The sequence below is a fragment of the Vicugna pacos genome, unplaced genomic scaffold (assembly GCF_048564905.1).
Source record: "Vicugna pacos unplaced genomic scaffold, VicPac4 scaffold_20, whole genome shotgun sequence".
NCBI lineage: Eukaryota > Metazoa > Chordata > Mammalia > Artiodactyla > Camelidae > Vicugna > Vicugna pacos.
This window is the reverse complement of record NW_027328741.1, coordinates 86,451,297-86,468,182: the sequence shown is the minus strand read 5'-3', so window position 1 is coordinate 86,468,182 and position 16,886 is coordinate 86,451,297. Positions and strand designations below refer to the sequence as shown.

At 44.7% G+C, this 16,886-nt stretch overlaps 1 pseudogene; it reads left to right on the top strand.

The window, feature by feature from the left end:
* The first annotated feature begins 643 nt into the window (after positions 1 to 643).
* Positions 644 to 16,564, top strand: LOC140693894 (zinc finger protein 286A-like; annotated as a pseudogene).
* Positions 16,565 to 16,886: the final 322 nt, after the last annotated feature.

Genomic DNA, 16,886 nt, shown 5'->3' with positions numbered 1-16,886 from the left:
CGTTTGTGGACAATGACATCATTCACTGAGACGAGGGGGCGGTTTAAACATACTGTTTGAAGTGGGTACGTTTGTCCAAAACAGAATTAGATTAATCTTGTTCCCTTGAGAGAGTATCTCTTGATAAATTTCAGTTTTACGTTTGCAAAGAACCTGTTGCTCAGATGTGTTGCAACTGGTTGAATCTTCTTCAACTCACCTGTCTCGCACGTGAATCTTCAGTGTCACCGGTAGTCTGCGGCCGCATGAACATCGGTTTGCACAGCACGCCTCTCACATTGTTTGAAGGCAAAGGATGAGTTTGGGGAGGGCAAGGATACGAGGAAAGCCGTGTGCTGTAACTCTTACACTGGAGTGATCTGAGTAGGACGCCTCACAGCCCCACGTGCCGACCAAGCGCGGGGCCGACAAAGACGCGGTTCCGCGGCTCGCGCTCTCGCTTGTCCGCGGGACCCCGCACAAGCGAAGCGACCGCTCCTCCGAGAGGGACGGAGACCGCGGCTCCCCCGAGTCTCCGAGGCGCGCCACTCGCGCTCCCACCTGCTGAGGAGCGGAGTCGGGCCACGCCCGGGGGCTTCTGGGAAACGTAGTTCCGAGCCGGACGCGGCCCGCCAGCCGTGCCCCCGCTCTTGCGCATGCGCGGGTCCGCTGGCCCGAGAAGTTGGCAGCCTTTGTCAGGCCCGCGGTGGGAGGTGAGTTGTTGCTCCGGTGCGACTGCTTGCGCTCGGCCTCGGCGGCGGCCCCGGGGCGTCAGTCCGCGCCGAGCCGGGCTGGAGTGCGCGCTGGAGGAAGGGGCGTCGAGGGCAGACACGAGCCCCACCCCCGAGGCCCCGGGGGGCGCGGGTCCGAGTCCGGGCGGTGGGCGGGCGCGGGCCGGGGGCTGCGTCTGCGCGCCCGCCCCTAGGCTGCAGCCCCGACGCCGGCTTCTCCCGCCGCCCGGTCCCCGAGCAGCTCCGAGCGGCAGCGCCAGGCGTGTGAGCACCCGGCCTCAGGGATGCTGTCCCGGGTTTCCAGGTTCAAGCTCGGGACCGGAGCGAAGCCTTTCGGAGGAGCCCGCAGAGGGGAGGCAGGAAGGAGGACCACCAGGCCTCGGGGCTTTCCACTCTTCTGCCCGGGGGGGCCGGGAGGAGGTGGTCACCATGGAGACAGATGTGGCCGAAATGCCCGGGAAGAGAGGTGAGAGGTGCTGGTGCCGAACTTGAGCTGTGGGCCGGACCAGGTTCTGCCTCCTGTGCGGGAGTCGGTGGAGAGGGCTCTGGGCAGAGCGCTGCCGTCTTTGTCTGGGGATGGCCGGGCTCTCAGAGAGAGTGGAGGGCTTAGTGTGGGATCACCTCCCTTTCCACGCCGGCTGGGTGCACAGTGGGCCCTCCAAAGCCACCCCAAAATGTAAGCGAAACGTTAGCTTCCGAGACTTGAGCATAGCCTCACTTTTCCTCACACCTTTCTCCTCCCGGGTGATTATAACCATCTTAACCTTTGCCAGTGGGTCTGAGAATTTAGCTTTTTGGTTGGCAAAAGTATCTTCCACCTGTTATTCCCCTTTGCACAATAACCCTATGGTTTCAGTAGAGCAGATATTTTTGTTTTCCGTAGGAGAAAACAGACAGAGGAGTCCCTGACTGACACAGGCTCTCCTAGACCAGCCTTTCTGGAAGTTTGGTCTGTGACCTCCTGCACCAGAATCCACACCCTGCCCCGACCTGGGCTTGTTAGATTTCTAGATTGTACCCCAGGCTCAACTAATGATAATTATCTGTGGCTGGGATCCAGCAACCTACATTGGAACTAAGCATGCAGGGTGATTTTTTTCAGAATCACTGAGCCTGTTTTTCCCGTTTTAATTTAATGTAAATTAAGCTCAGAAAAAAAATGTCCAGACCAGAGAGTGTCGTCTTCCAGGATGTGTTATGATTCTGGCAACTGGATGAATTTAAGCCCCACGTAGCAACACTCCTGGACGTTCTCCATGATCCTGGGTTGTTTCAGGCTCCTTGCAGTCGCAGTGTTTGTAGGGAGCACCATTAGTGTGATGGCGGGAATTTTAAATGTGTAAATCTGAGTCACAAGATAGATCCAAGCCCCATCATTACTGCTTTCTTGCCCTTAGCTCTGTCTTCCCAGGAGTCTCCATTCTCCCAAGAGAAGAGGAAGAAGTGGCAGCTCTGCACCTCACAGCCAGGTCCCAGGTGAGAGAGTCTCTGCTGATTATTGAAACACCTCGTTTCTGGAGTACAGGCATGCTCCCTGCTTTCTGATGCAGAGCTTCTGTGTCTGCTGGAGCCCACCTAGAGAGCTGAGTTCTGCTGCTAAGAGACCACGCAAGTGAATAATGGACTCAGTGGAAAATGTTTTCTACTTCCTCTTGGTACCTTCTCCATCTAGTGTTTACTGTCACTAAACAGGCATGGAAGCTAGTTTCTGTGCTTGGTATCTTGGGAAACTAATTTAAAAGACAGTGTGGTTCATACCCCTTAGAATTTATTTTTCGGTTGGGGAAACAGCATGCACATGACTGTTAAGTAGGAGTTTAAGAAAGTGCCTTAAGTACTGGAGTGAATTATGAACATACTCAGTGCTCAGGTGGTTCAAAGAAATGCTGGAAAAGGAAGCCTAGGCAAGGCTTAATTTAAAGAGCTAGAATCCAGCCCTCTGAGATGATGAATGCTGAAGTATTTAAGAGGTGGACTGTTACCAGATTGCAGCTTTACTTTGCAAACTCCCCCTTCCCCCAGGGCAAGTATTAAGGCTTGTTGAATTGAAGCGGTAGTTGTAGTCTGTGGGTGATTAGTACATCCATCTTTCCACTTTTTGTATGTCTGAAGATTTTTATTAAAAGAAGCTGGGTAGGAGGCAAGAGCTCCCTGTGATGTGTGTCATACCACAACCCAAAGATTCCTCAGCTGGCCTCTCTCTTCGCTACAGTTTAACCGAAAGTGTAAAAAGTACACATTGCACATTGCTGCTGTTTGTAAGAGTGGTTTCTCAGGATGCTTCTGTACTTATGTGCCTCCACTGGGTTCTCGAAGGCCATATGTTAATATTGAAGACTTTATTAGTCAGGAAGCTTTAAGCTGCAGCTGATGGAAACTCAACTCAGACTAGCTTAAGCAAAAAGAGGTATTTACTGGGAAAGGGTGTAGCTCAGTGGTAGAGCATGTACTTAGCATGCATGAGGTCCTGGACTCAATCCCCAGTACCTCCATTAAAAATAAATAAATAAACAAACAAACCTAATTACCTGCCCTCCCCCAAAAATAATAAAATAAAATAAAATAAAATTTTAAGGAGGTATTTATGGACTAATATAACTGAAAACTACAGGTCTGGCTAAAACTGAGCTCCAGCAGCAACCTAACAACCTGTTCTCCCCGTCTCACGGACCTTTCCTTTTCTCCCTGTGGGTTTTGCTCTCAAGCAGGCTCTTCTCCTAGTGCAGGCTGGCCCCAGACAAATTTAGGCTCACATCTTCCAATACTGAAGATCAGGGAGAAAGGGCATCTTCGCTCCTGGTCATTTCAGAAGTCCTGAGGTTAGCTCTTTAACAGGCATTAGCCCCGTTCTTGGACCATTGTTGGCCGAATCTGGGTGTAATGATCAGAGTAGGGAAATAACCTGCACAGACACATGCACATCCCACCCATGGGTCAGAGATGGAGTTAGTGCTCCCTGAACTGTGTGGACTAAAGGCAGCCAGGCGCAGCAGCCCCAGGAAAATCAGGGTGCAGGTCCCAGAAGAAGGGGGAATGCTTTATGCATTTCAGCACTTTGATATTAGATTCAAGACTTGTCACAGCTTCAGGATGGGTTAAACCTTTTACGGAAATTTTTAAAACTGTCCTTTTTGCATTGCATTAGATTTTGTTTTTGCTAATATTCCAACTTTTTTCTTACTCGAATTTGCCTGGGCTATTTATCTTTTACTTACTAGATTTTTAAAAATATTAAAGTTTTAATTCTTTCTCATTGTAACCGGGTAAATGGCATAGACACCTATAAATATAAAAGTGTATTACTCATACTTACCTCCCCAAATTCAGTCCCCTCTGCCTACTGAGGATGACAGTTGGGTGTATATTTTTCCACATGTTTTTGTTGAGTTTGTACTACTGTATTTAGACATGTGGTATACTGTATTTCCTTCCATTCCCCCAGCCCCAACTTTGGAGATTTTGTTTGGGTCTCCTTTCCGTAAAGAGGACGTGGCTATTTTAAGAAACCTTTTTATAAGGGAAATTAATTTATTCACATTAATATGATTCCGTGTATGTTTCACATTTTTCCTGTCATGTGATTTTTATAATTCTGCTTATTATGCTTTGTTTATTCTTTTGTATTTTTTTCAGCCTTTTGAGCAGTAGCTTGCATTTTTGTTATTCTATTTTTTTTGATGATTTGGAAGCTGATTCCCACTGAGTGTCGGTTTAGTTCTAGGTATGCAGCTTGTAGGATCAAAGTCATTTTTTCTCATAATATCTTGTCTACTTAGTTGCTACTTACTGATTTTTACATTTTATATTATTTTACAAGGATATTTCTTATTTTTTAAGTCTCAGATTATTTCCATTTTTGGAAACTTTACTTTGAAATAATTTTAGACTTATAGAAATGTAGCAAATGGTAGAAAGATTTCTCATATGCTCTCCAAATTCTTCAAAATTTAGCATTTTACCTCGCTTTATTATTTTTTCCCCCAAATCAGGAAGTTATCATTGGCACAGTGCTATAACCTACTGCTCTTATTCAGATTTCCCAGGTGTCATAGTTTCTTATTTTTCTTCCCCTTAATTTCTGTTTTTATCCTATAATTCTTTCTGCTTTCCTTAGTTGTTAGGTTCTTTCTCTAATTTGACTTGTATGCTTTGTTCATTTAATGACTTTTTTTTAATGAAATGGAAACATTTCCTTTGAGTACAATTTCAGCCATTTGGCTTTGATTTTTGTATTTTATTTCATTATTATTTTGAAATTTTGATATATTTTTTCAGTATCAGTTACTGCTCTGTTCCATTTCTGTTTTAGAATTTATTAACATTTACTTTGTCACTTTTGCAAATGCTTCATGAATATTTAAATAGAAGATGTTTCTGTAGCATTTGGTGTATATTTATTTCAACAACCTGGAATGTTGTTCCCATTCTCTTTGGCTTTATGGAAAGAGAAGCATTCAGTGCTGACATGTATCTATGTCCATATAGTTTTTGTACTTTTTGTGTTATATAAACTTAATTCTGTGGTATTTACATGTAAACATTTATTTGGTCTATCTGTACCCTTAATTAATTTGTTGCTGTCATTTTCCGATTTAATGCTCTGTGCCTTGACCTGATTCCGCGCTTCACCAGAGATGCCCGCTGTCAGTCTGTTCATTCCATGACTTCTCCAGTCACAGGTTCTGTAGAGATTGATTTTTCTTGAGGACTCACAAGGAGAATTATTCATGCATGCCTTTTTTCCCCTCCACCTACATTTTGCTTACTTTGCCAGACTACATTGTTGACTCAGTGGTTCATGTTTTAAGTCTTTATTCCCCAGAAAAATTGCAGTCTCTCCATGGAGAAACCCTGCTCTTCCTTCTTACAGTTGTCATGTTGACAGTGGACATGGCACATAATTGATACCCAGTGACTTTACGCAGAATGTTCAGAATCTGAACATGTTCGGATGCTTGTCATTTATCACAGTCATTTCTCCTGTTTGAATTTATCTGTGCCTCTGCTCCAGGGCCAACAGAAACAAGGGGGTGAGAGGAAGATGACTGAGTGAGAGACGGTGAACAAAAGCATGTTTTGTGTCCTAGGCACCTGTGACGTTCAAGGACGTGGCCATGGACTTTACCCCAGAGGAGTGGGGGAGGTTGGACCCGGCACACAGGGACGTGATGCTGGAGAACTACAGGAGCCTGGTCTCACTGTGTAAGGACGGGCTCTCCCCGCGACCTGCAACACGCTGGGGAGGGCATCAGCACTTTATTGAAAATGAAGTAGCTGAGCAGAACCTTCACTCTGGCATCCGGGGGTCGGAACGTGTTGATCCCTTTGGGCCCAGAGGAAATCTCTTTCTGCTCTAGGTTCTTGGTGAAATGCCTGTGCTTGCTTTGGGTCAGGAGTCTTTGGATTTGAGTGGCAGAAACCAGACTTACACTAGTTGAAAAGGGACCCAGGGATACTGTCAGGAATCTCTTTTGTTTATTTATTTTTCAGTCACATGGCTTGGCTTTGCCCCTTGTTGGCTTTATCTTAGGATCTCCCCGGATGGCTAGATGGCCCCTGGCCGCTCTGGGATTCCATGATTCTTCCAGTTAGAGCACTGAGGCAAAAAAGCTAGTGCTTCTGTTCTGGAGATTCAGGAAATTGGGCCATGTGTCCATCAGTGAAACAATTACTTGAATCGGGGAGGTGAAGTATGCTCTGGCCAGTTTGGATCCTTTGCCCACGTGTGTGTGTGTACGTGCGCGCTTGTGCATGTGGGCATGCGCACGTGCATAGCACATGTGCAGGTACATGTACGTGTTTACATGAGGGGTGGAGGGAGCGAAGTTGGCTCCTCCCAAACCTCATGTAATACATTCCCTACGAGCATTGGTTCCAGTAACTAAGAAGGAAGAAAGGAAAACCATCAGAAGACAACCACTGGATTCCACAGTCCCGGCCACGTGGTGGTGCCACTGAAGTCCCCCTTTGCCCAACTCCTTCCTCAGTCCAAGCTGAGGTCTAACCTGCGAGGTCTCGCTGGAACTCCTGCAATAAAGAAATAAAGAGAAAGGCTCTTCTATTTCTACAGGTGCAAAGATTTGTCTACTCAAGTGCATGTAGACTTCCTTACCAGGCCCAGACTCTGGCCGCACCTGTTTGAAGCTTCACTCAGAGGCCTGCCCTCCCTCGTCCCAGGTGTTCCTGTAACAGCCTGTCTTCTCTGTAGCTCCAGGGTGTGGGGCTGCGCTCTAGGATCGACCTTGGTGCCCATCACACATAGCTAAGTCCCTTTGTTTTCTCTCTCTCCCTTTCTTTTTAACGAGCAGGGCTTCCAGTTTCCAAAGCTGAGCACTACGATTTGGAGAATGGAAAAGATCCCTTGGTGCTTGAGAGAAAAGCGCCCAAAAGCAGCTGTTCAGGTGAGTTAGGTAGACGGGGGCTTCAAGAGGAAGAGCCCTGCGGGACACTGAGGAAGTGGCGCTTCTCAGTGCCTGAGAGAGAACGCTAGGAGTGCCGACGTGCTTTTATTTTCTAAATGTCTTATGTTAAATTATGTCGCGTTTTAAATACATACGAAGGTCAAGGAAATAACACCAGATCAAACACATGCTAATGTTTGCTTCCTTTTGCCTTTTCTCTTTTTTCACCCTTTTTTGTAATGTGAAATAGATGTACAGTTCTGTGAATTTTCACAAATTGAACACATTCATGAAACTATCACCCAGATCAAGAAACAAACTTCCCAGCACCCCAGAAAGCATCTCTGTGGCCCCTTTAAGTTACCTCCCTCCTTCCAAGATTTGCTTAACTTCTGACACCAGATCAGTTTTACCTGTTCTTGACCTTTATTATTTAGACAGTCACGTTGTGTGTGCTCTTGTGTCTGGCCTCCTTCCCGGAATGTTGATGTGACATCCGTCCGTGCTGTTGCATGTGGCTGCAGTCTGCCCATTCTCAGTGTCGTCCAGTCTTCCATCGTGTCACCCTGCCCGCTTGTTTATCCCTTCTCCCGAGGTGGCTCGCGGGCGTCTCCGGGTTTGGGCTGTCTGAGTAGCGCTGCTGTGTGCGCTGTTTCCCACGTCCCTCGGTGGACGCAGGCACGCCCGTCTATCGGACACGTGCGTACGAGTAGGATTGTTGGATCGGGGCAGGTGCTGTTCACTTCTGGTAAATCTCACCAAACAGATTTCCAGAGTCACTGTACCAACCACGTTCCCACTAGCAGGTGGGAGGAGTGGGTGGGTTCCCCTTATTCTGCATCCTCACCAGCACTTGATTGTCTCCTACATTTTAGCCATTCTTATAAATGTCTGGTGTTTTCCAGTTTTTAAGAAATAAAAAAAGGTTACAGATTTAGAGTTCTTACATTCTCTTTCCCCCTGGAAATAACTGGTTGGTGCAGTTGGTGTGAGTCATTCTAATGTCTGTGTGTGTGTAGACACACACACGCCAAAAACAATATGTACATACAGTGTACTTTTTCTTTTACAACCCAATTTTTTAACCCTCACATTGTATTTTGATATTAATCGCTATTAACACATATAATTTGTGTTTATGCACTTTAACTACTATGAAAGAAGTCCAGTTGTGTGAGTAAACTGTGAAGTTTATTTTCACTTCTTTGACATTAATTAGTAAAAGAATTGCAATGATCATCCTTTTACTGACTCCTTACGTTCACCTCGAGAGCTGGGTTAGGGTAGATAACCAGAATACGCAGCACTGGACCTTGAAGTATCACATGATCAGCCAAGGCCCCACCACAATCCTGGACAATAATTGATGCTCTTAGATGTAGTAATTGTTGTCAGTCTGATGGATATGAAATGATGTTTTATGCTTTTTTAATTTACATTTCTCTGGTTATGAGTGGGTTTGAGTATTTCCTGTGTTAGCTATTCACATTTCCTCTTTTATAAATTACCTGCAGTTACCCTTTGCGTGCTTTAGAAAGTGGGCCATTCACATCTTTTTCTTGATTTCTTAGAGTTCTTTATATATTTTAAATACTAATAGATGGCAAAGGTACCATTACAAATCAGTGAGAAAAAATTGGTTCTCTTAGTCTGTGGCTTATTTTATTTTATGGTGTATTATACAAGCATAATTTAACATTTTTAATGTTAGAAGATTTATCTTTTTTTTAATAGTTTTTGCTTTTTGTGAATTGTCTTCCTTATTCGAATGTCAGGAAGATAATCTGTACTTTATTCTAAAATGCTTGAGCTTTGTTTTAAAGATAGTATTTTTTTTTGTATATGATGTGAAATAGGTAACTAATTTTATCTGTTTTTCCTACTTAAAGCCAATAGTCCAATGTCATTTATTGAAAATGTATCTTTCATCACTGATTTGTGCTAACTCTTAGGTAAACCCAGGTCCCATGCATACTTGGGTCTATTTCTGGAGTCCCTGGTTACGTGGCTGTCTGTGCTGTGATAACCTATTGTTGTAATTACTACACTTTGTAGTATGTGTCTCTCATAAAGAAAATCTTCCCTTAATATTCTGTTTTTTAAATCTTCTTGTCCTTTTGAATACAGAGTTATTACATCCGCCCCTGTGGACAGAGATGTGTTTCCCCTTGGAGACCTGTCTGTTTCGTGACTTGCGTGTTCACCACCCTTCTTTTTTTTGTGGGAAATACTGTCATTTTCTTAGTGATCTACAATAACTCGTCATGTATGAGGTCATTAATCTTTATGTTACAGATGCGCCTTGTAGTTTTTGCCTTTCCATCTGGCTGTGTTTCTTAACATACAGACTTAATGTATCACAATCTTGTGTTTCCTGTCTTTTGTTAGCACTTAGAAAGTCCTTTCTCATGCCGCAATTACAAAAATACTTGCTTCTGTTCTCTTCTTTTGTCCTTTCATTTTCTTTCCCCCTTTTGAACCTTTAATCCGTTTGGAATTGCCTCTTACTTCTCTGGTTCTATCTGCTTGGCTGTCTCTTCTGAACCATTAAATATTTGAGCTACTCAAGGTTTGGTTGGAATCCCCCTCCCCTCAGTACCTGGAACCATGGCCTTGAGTGGTTGCCCGGGTCAGGAGGTAACAGGACTGGGGTGGAGGGGGTCGGGGGGGCCTCGGAAGCTGTAATAGCACATGCCTCGACGGAAAGGGGTCCCTCCTGCTCTAGGCTGGCAGCCACAGGAAGTGGAGGTAGTAAGTCCTGTGGGCTCTGTGGGGAGCGTGGCTGTGTTCCAATAAAACTTTATTTAGACCTGGGTAGTGGGCAGTAGTTGGCAGCCTCTGCTCTAATTGGGCATCACTCTGCATGCTTCCAGTTTTTTTTTTTAAGAAGCTCAAAATTTGAATTTCTGTGTGAAATCTTGCTATTTTTAAGTGTTGGCAATTGGTCTCAAAAATTGTATAAACAGTGTGGGCCAGACAAGACATACCTGAGGGTCAGTTAGTCCAGCTGGCCAGCTGTGTGCAGCCTCTGCCTCCTCCTTGGGCGACTCGTCCACTCCCACAACCCAATTACCCTCTCTCCCTGGGTGAATCCCAGGTCGGTGTTTCCACCCCAGACCTCCCCTTGGGGCTCCTGTTCTCAGCATATTTAAAACTGAATGCCAGATATATGCCCACATTCTCCATCCTCCCAACAGGATCTTTTTCTAGTAATTGTCTTAATGACACTCACCACCTTATCAGACTGCATAAGCCAGAAATCTATGGACAGTCCTTCAACTGCCCCTCCCTCCTTTATCCAGTTCATCACTGTGTTCATCTGCTCAAGGTCTAAATATTTCTTCACTGTTAACATCCCTCCATCTCCCTTTCCTTTGCCTGGACTCCTGTGATAATCTCCCTGATTCCACCTTTACCCCCATAAACTCCCTTTTTTTTTAATTTACTTTTTAAAAAATTTTGTTGAGGGGCAGGTAATTAGGCTTATTTATTTTCTGATGGAGGTACTGGGGATTGAACCCGAACCTCCTGCACGCTAGGCAGGCGCTCTACCGCTGAGCCATACCCTCGTCCCTAAGCTCCATTCTTTATATCGCAGTGAGTGATGTTTTCAAAATACAGGTCAGATGCTATCACCCTTTTGCTTACATGTCAGTGGCTTCTCATTGCTCTTAGGATAACAGCCAAAATCTTTGAGGCCTACACCACCTTGCAAAAATCTGTCCTTTACTCATTATTCCAGCATTATCTCATACCTACTCTCCCTCCATTTTTATACCCTTTCTTAGCAACTCTTAATGGTTTTAGCATCGCAGGACGTAATTTAACTCCCAAAATCATTGAGGACCCTGAAGAGCTACTGTTTATGTGTGTTGTATGTACCAATAGTCACTATATTAGAAATTAAAAGTGAGAAAGATTTTAAACTACTGGATATTTAATTTTTAAACAACAATTAGAAACCCATTACGTGTTAACACAACACAATTCTAATAAAAAACAACTTTTCTCCAACAACAAAAAAAAGGGTACTGAAAAGAAGGGCTCCTTTCTGCAGTTTTGCAAGTGTCTCTGATGGATGGCTCGGTGGGAGACAGCTGTATTCTCACCTGCTTCTGACGCAGTTTCTTGTGATGTGGCGTTTTCATTGACCTGTATGAAGAAAATCCAGCCTCACACCAATATTTAATTGTAAAAGGGGGGAGTATTTTTATAGCCTTTTCAGATGATTTTGGCTAGTCTCCTGACACCACACCAAGACTAGGCAAGTGTTAGTTTCTTACAGATCAGATCCAGTGTGCACCTGAAACCGTATCCATGAGTTTTTCATACTCTTACATTAAAATCTGTTGATCTTTTGTAAAATACTGGTTCATTGAGTTATGCAGATCTTCCAAATATTGACACATCACGTTTTAAAAAAAACACACACACACAATTTTCTGTATCACCACTGACGGTATCAGAAAAGAAAGTTTTAGGAAGCTATCAAGTTCTCAGTGGTAGATAAAAGTTTTCTAAAATTCTAATTTCTGCAAGAAGGCACATTCTTTTGTCAGCTTTGAGAAAATACCCACCAAATATCCAACAAAGATAACAGTTGGTCAGTCATTCTTTCTAGTAAAAATGGTGGTCCGTGGAAAAAGTGGCTAGTTCAGCTCTCAAACCATCACACAAGTGGTTTTCCTCAAGACAACCATCCTACTTTGATATGAGCAGACTTGCTTTATGAATATTTCCTGGTCCATCATCCAGAATATTCAAAGGTCATGTGGTCAAGGTTTGAAATTTAATAAATTAATTTTATTATATTAATAATGTTTCCTGTTGTTTCCTCAGACATTTTTCCATGAAACTGGCTTTTTTTTTTTTTTTTAACTGAGTACCTGGTGGGGAAAAATGGAACAACTCCTAGTATATTTGGTGTCTTATCCTAATTTGTACAGAAATTGTGGGCAGTTTTACCACCATTACTTTTGCAACATCAGTGCAAATGTCAAGACAGCATAAAAGGCAAATAACATCTAAGCATTGTTCTGAAAGTAGTTTTGAAGCTACAGCCTCCCAGGGGCCCGCAGACCGCGCTGTGAGACCGCTGCCTCCGTGCACCAGCGCTAGCTTATCTCAGTTCATGTTCTCGTGATTCAGCAAGCACTTACATAGGGCCTGTGCTGTGTCATTGTTTTTAAGTGTTTTGTAAATATTCTCATTTACTGCTCATTCAGGTAGGTACTGTTTTCATTCCTCATGAAGTAGGTAGTGTCGTTGCCCTGTCTTACAGATGAGGAAACTGAAGTAGAGTCAGAGTGAATTGCCCCAGGTCACAATGGCGAGGGAGTGGCAGAGCTGGGGTGGAACTCATGCATTCTGATCGTGGAGCCCGTGCTCTCAGCTGCTGTGCTTTTCTTGAATGTCCCCCTCACCTTGGGGCTTCGGTACATATCATCCCCTCCACCTGGAACGCTCACCTCCTGCTTTTGTTCCCATTACCTGGGACCCCCACCTGAACCCCAACTCCACTTTGATGGCAGCTCCATGATTTACCTCCTCAGGGAAGCCTCCCCTCACCCCTCTATGTTCTTTCACAGCATCGTTCACCTTTTATTTCTTAGCACTTACTGCAGGTGTACTCTTACGTGTATTTGTAAGTGTTAGACTAAATTTCCTCTCCCCTCGTGCACATAGGGGCTGTGTGTGTGTGTTTTCCCGCAGTGCCTAGCACTAGCGTCGTGTAGGACAGACATTCAGGAGGTCATCGTTGAATAAATGGGTGGGAGAGTAGATGAATGAACAGAGTTCATTTGGCTATATGGAATGAGGGGCAGGTCTAACTTAATTTTCTAAATCAGAGCACCATGTATTGGTAAAACAAATTATCTCTAGTTCACTGACTGAAATACCACCTTTGTATTGTCCCTAATTCCTATATAGATTTGGCTTTATTTCTGAAATTGCTCTTCTATTTCCCTGGTCTATTTATGTCTTCTTTTGAACCACATTCTTGAAGTTATTTTAGTTTTATAAAGTAGCTTCATATTGGATATAAAAATTCTGATAGCTTGATATCAGATATATTCAGAGAAGTTAGCTTCCCTCCCTGTCCTGTCTCCTCTGTTCTCCATAGGTGACCATTTTTATTAGTATTTCATTTGTCCGTCTTTGGTTTTGGAAGATAGAACCAAATATGTCTGTGTATTTGTTTCCCTCCCCCTTTTTTCCCTGCACAAAAGATAGTAAACTATACGCTTTCCTTTGCAGCTTGCTGTGTTTTTTAAGTTTATTTAATATCTCCTGAAGATCGCATCATAGCGATATGTAGAGGTCATTCTCCTATTTTTTTAAGTTGCACGTACTCCGTTGTGTGCATACACCACATTTTAATCAGTTCTCTATACTAGGATATTTGCGATGTTACCAGTCTTTTGCTACCTCGGTGTTGTAATGAGTAATAACCTTGTGCATGTATAGTTTAATACATTTGCCATTGTGCCTTTGGGAGCTCATAGGAGATTTTTGAACAGGGACATATTATGAAAGTATTGTTAGGGAAGGTTAAACTAAATGGAACGCATATTTGGAGTAGAGTTTGTTGACTGGAAACTTAGAAGTCGAAGTTGCACTCTACAATAAGGTGATAGCCGCTGGGGTATTTACCACAGCACTGGGTCTTCTATGAGAGCTTGTTCCTCCCCGTCCTGATCTAGGAACTTACTTCCTGTCCACCTGGTGACATGGTGCTTCATCTGCATCCCTCCTCCTGTCTTTCCTGATCATCCTTCCCCTGTTCTGACTCCTGGATAAGCTCTTCTGATCTTTGCATATACTGTGCATGTGTCTCCCTCCATCTGCTTCTCTTTGCAAATCATCTTACAAGAGTCAAATCCACTACCCGTCGAAGTTATGCTTTTCACCTTCATTAACTCTTATCCATTACAGAACTGCCCTTTTGTTGAACTCAGAAAATGAAGGAAATTTGCGTTTCCAATTTCTTTCAGACTTGGAGACTAGACCCGAGAGCAAAGATTCCACTTCAGTGCAAGATTTTTCCAAAGAGGAGTCATGCCAGGTTGCAGTAATAGACAGGCTGACAAGGAGCAGCGTCTATGACTCCGACTTGGAAACAGCTCTCGAGTGTGAAAACTGGGTAGAGAACCAGCAAGGAGATCAGGAGACACTTGAGAGAAATGCTCTCCCACGTGAATTCACTCTCCGAAGAGAGGGCTCGTGAGCATGATGTTTACTGGAAAAACTTCGGGCAGAAGTCAGTCCTCCTCCCTCAAGACAGAGTTCCCAAAGGATCGTATGCCTTTCATACCCTTGAAAAAAGAATGAAACAGAAATCAACCCTAATGAAAAAGCAGAGGACCTATAAAGAGAAAAAGCCTCATAAGTGTAACGACTGTGGTGAGCTCTTCACTTACCACTCGGTGCTCGTCAGACACCAGAGGGTCCACACCGGGGAGAAGCCCTACAGCTGTGGTGAGTGTGGCGAGTCTTTCAGCCACAGGGCCAACTTAACCAAACATCAGAGGACTCACACGAGAATCCTTTTCGAGTGCAGTGAATGCAAGAAGGCCTTCACGGAAAGCTCATCCCTCGCGATACATCAGAGGATTCACGTTGGAGAGAGGCCTTACGAGTGCAGCGAGTGTGGGAAAGGCTTCAATCGAAGCACCCATTTTGTGCAGCACCAGTTAATCCACACAGGGGTGAAGCCGTACGAATGCAACGAGTGTGACAAAGCCTTCATCCATTCGTCAGCTCTCATCAAACATCAAAGAACTCACACGGGAGAGAAACCCTACAAGTGTCAGGAGTGTGGGAAAGCCTTCAGCCATTGCTCTTCCCTTACTAAACATCAGAGAGTTCACACCGGGGAAAAACCATATGAATGCAGCGAATGTGGGAAAACCTTTAGCCAGAGCACACATCTTGTTCAGCATCAGAGAATCCATACTGGAGAGAAACCCTACGAGTGTAATGAGTGTGGGAAAACCTTCAGCCGGAGCTCAAATTTTGCCAAACATCAACGAATTCACATTGGAAAGAAGCCGTACAAATGTAATGAATGCGGAAAAGCCTTCATTCATTCGTCAGCTCTTATTCAACACCAGAGAACTCACACTGGAGAGAAACCCTACAGATGCAGTGAGTGTGGGAAAAGCTTTAAGTGCAGCTCATCCCTCATCAGACATCAGAGGATTCACACTGAGGGGTAGCCCTGAGAAGTTCCTGAATGTGAGAAAATGTAAGTTGGTCTTGTCTCTGTGTTCGATCCCTGAGTGTTTAGGTAGAAGACGTGTAGATGCAACTTGAGGACCAGTTCTGTGGTGTCTGTCTCTATTTGCATAATACATAGTTTTGAGCCATGAACAGCCTGTGTCTTATATCCGTTGATTTGATCATTCTGAACTCTTCCAGCTAGAAATCTCAAATGTTGATCTCTCACCCAACCCCTGCAGCCCCCAATGTACCCTTCTGTGGAAATTCAGTAAATCCCTGGGACTGGGTAGCAGTACATCCTGTGAAACCCAGGGCCCCGTCTTGGCCACACCCATGCCTGCCACGGCATCTCACTTTGAAGGACATCACTCGGTCGGTTAGGCTCACACTCTTGTCATCGGGAAGACGCAGAGTTGTTCCCCTTTGGTCCCAAGTGGAGACCTAGACACAGGAAGAGTGTCCTTTCTTTTCCACGAGCTACAAAAACCAAAAGATTCAGCGGTTGGAATGTGCTTTGGATTCCCTCCCCAGCCGTGCAGGCTACTATCCCATTTGACGGACATAAAACGTGGGCTCTAATCATGTTCCCATGGTTTGTGCTGGTCGCAGACTTAGGTCCCTGTCGTCCCTCTGCCGTGTGCGGCTTCACTTTACACTTGCTTGGAAGTGACCCCGAGGCAGAGGATGGGCCGGAGTCTTAACTGTCATTTTTGATCAAGTCCCCCTTCTCTCACCTCTGGCATGGGGTGAATTTTCTACAATCAGTATTAGGGAGATTTCATGTCCTTAGCTTACTCTGTTCTCTGTAAACTCCGCTGTGCCACTTTGAGAAAAAGCCCCCGGGATGCTGGGAGTCTGAAAAGTTGACGGGTCTGGTGTGTTGTTATCCCTAGGGCCCCCATCGAGAAGAGCTGAGGCAGCCGTGAGGCACAAGGACACACCTTCGTGTCACGTACGGAACACAGCACATGGGACAGTGACTGCTGGAGGACAGGCAGCTCCCCGCCGTGAAGAAGTCGCCGTCTCTCGGGCCTCACGCCTTCCCAGTTTTGGTGGCTGTCCTCTGTACGTTGTTGGTTGTAGCTGTACCCCAGAGCCCCCAGGAAGGTAGCAGAGGCTTGAAGCCATGGTGGTCTATTGGCATCAGTTACGTGGGTGACCAAAGACCCGTGTGGTGGGATCAGAAACACAGAAGCAAAAGTTCAAATAAATATTTAGCAAAACACTTTACACACGTCAGGGTTTTTTCTGCTATATTGTGTGGAAAGATTGTAGAAAAGATGGAGAGGAAACAGTAGTTAGTTACAGGTTTCTTCTTTCTCTCCTAAATCCTATCGTGTTTTGAACATTCAGCAGCCAGACTGTGCTCTTGCCCCCTCCACATGATCTCCTTTACTTCTTATTTTGTAAGTTAGAAAATTTTACCAAAGTTTAATAGTATAATCTTGATTTTTCAAAACAGCCACCAGCTTTTCAGCTCTGGACGCGGCGGTTACGCAGCCTCGTGGGACTGGTTCACCAGAACTATCATGCTTCCTCAGGGAAGCGCAGA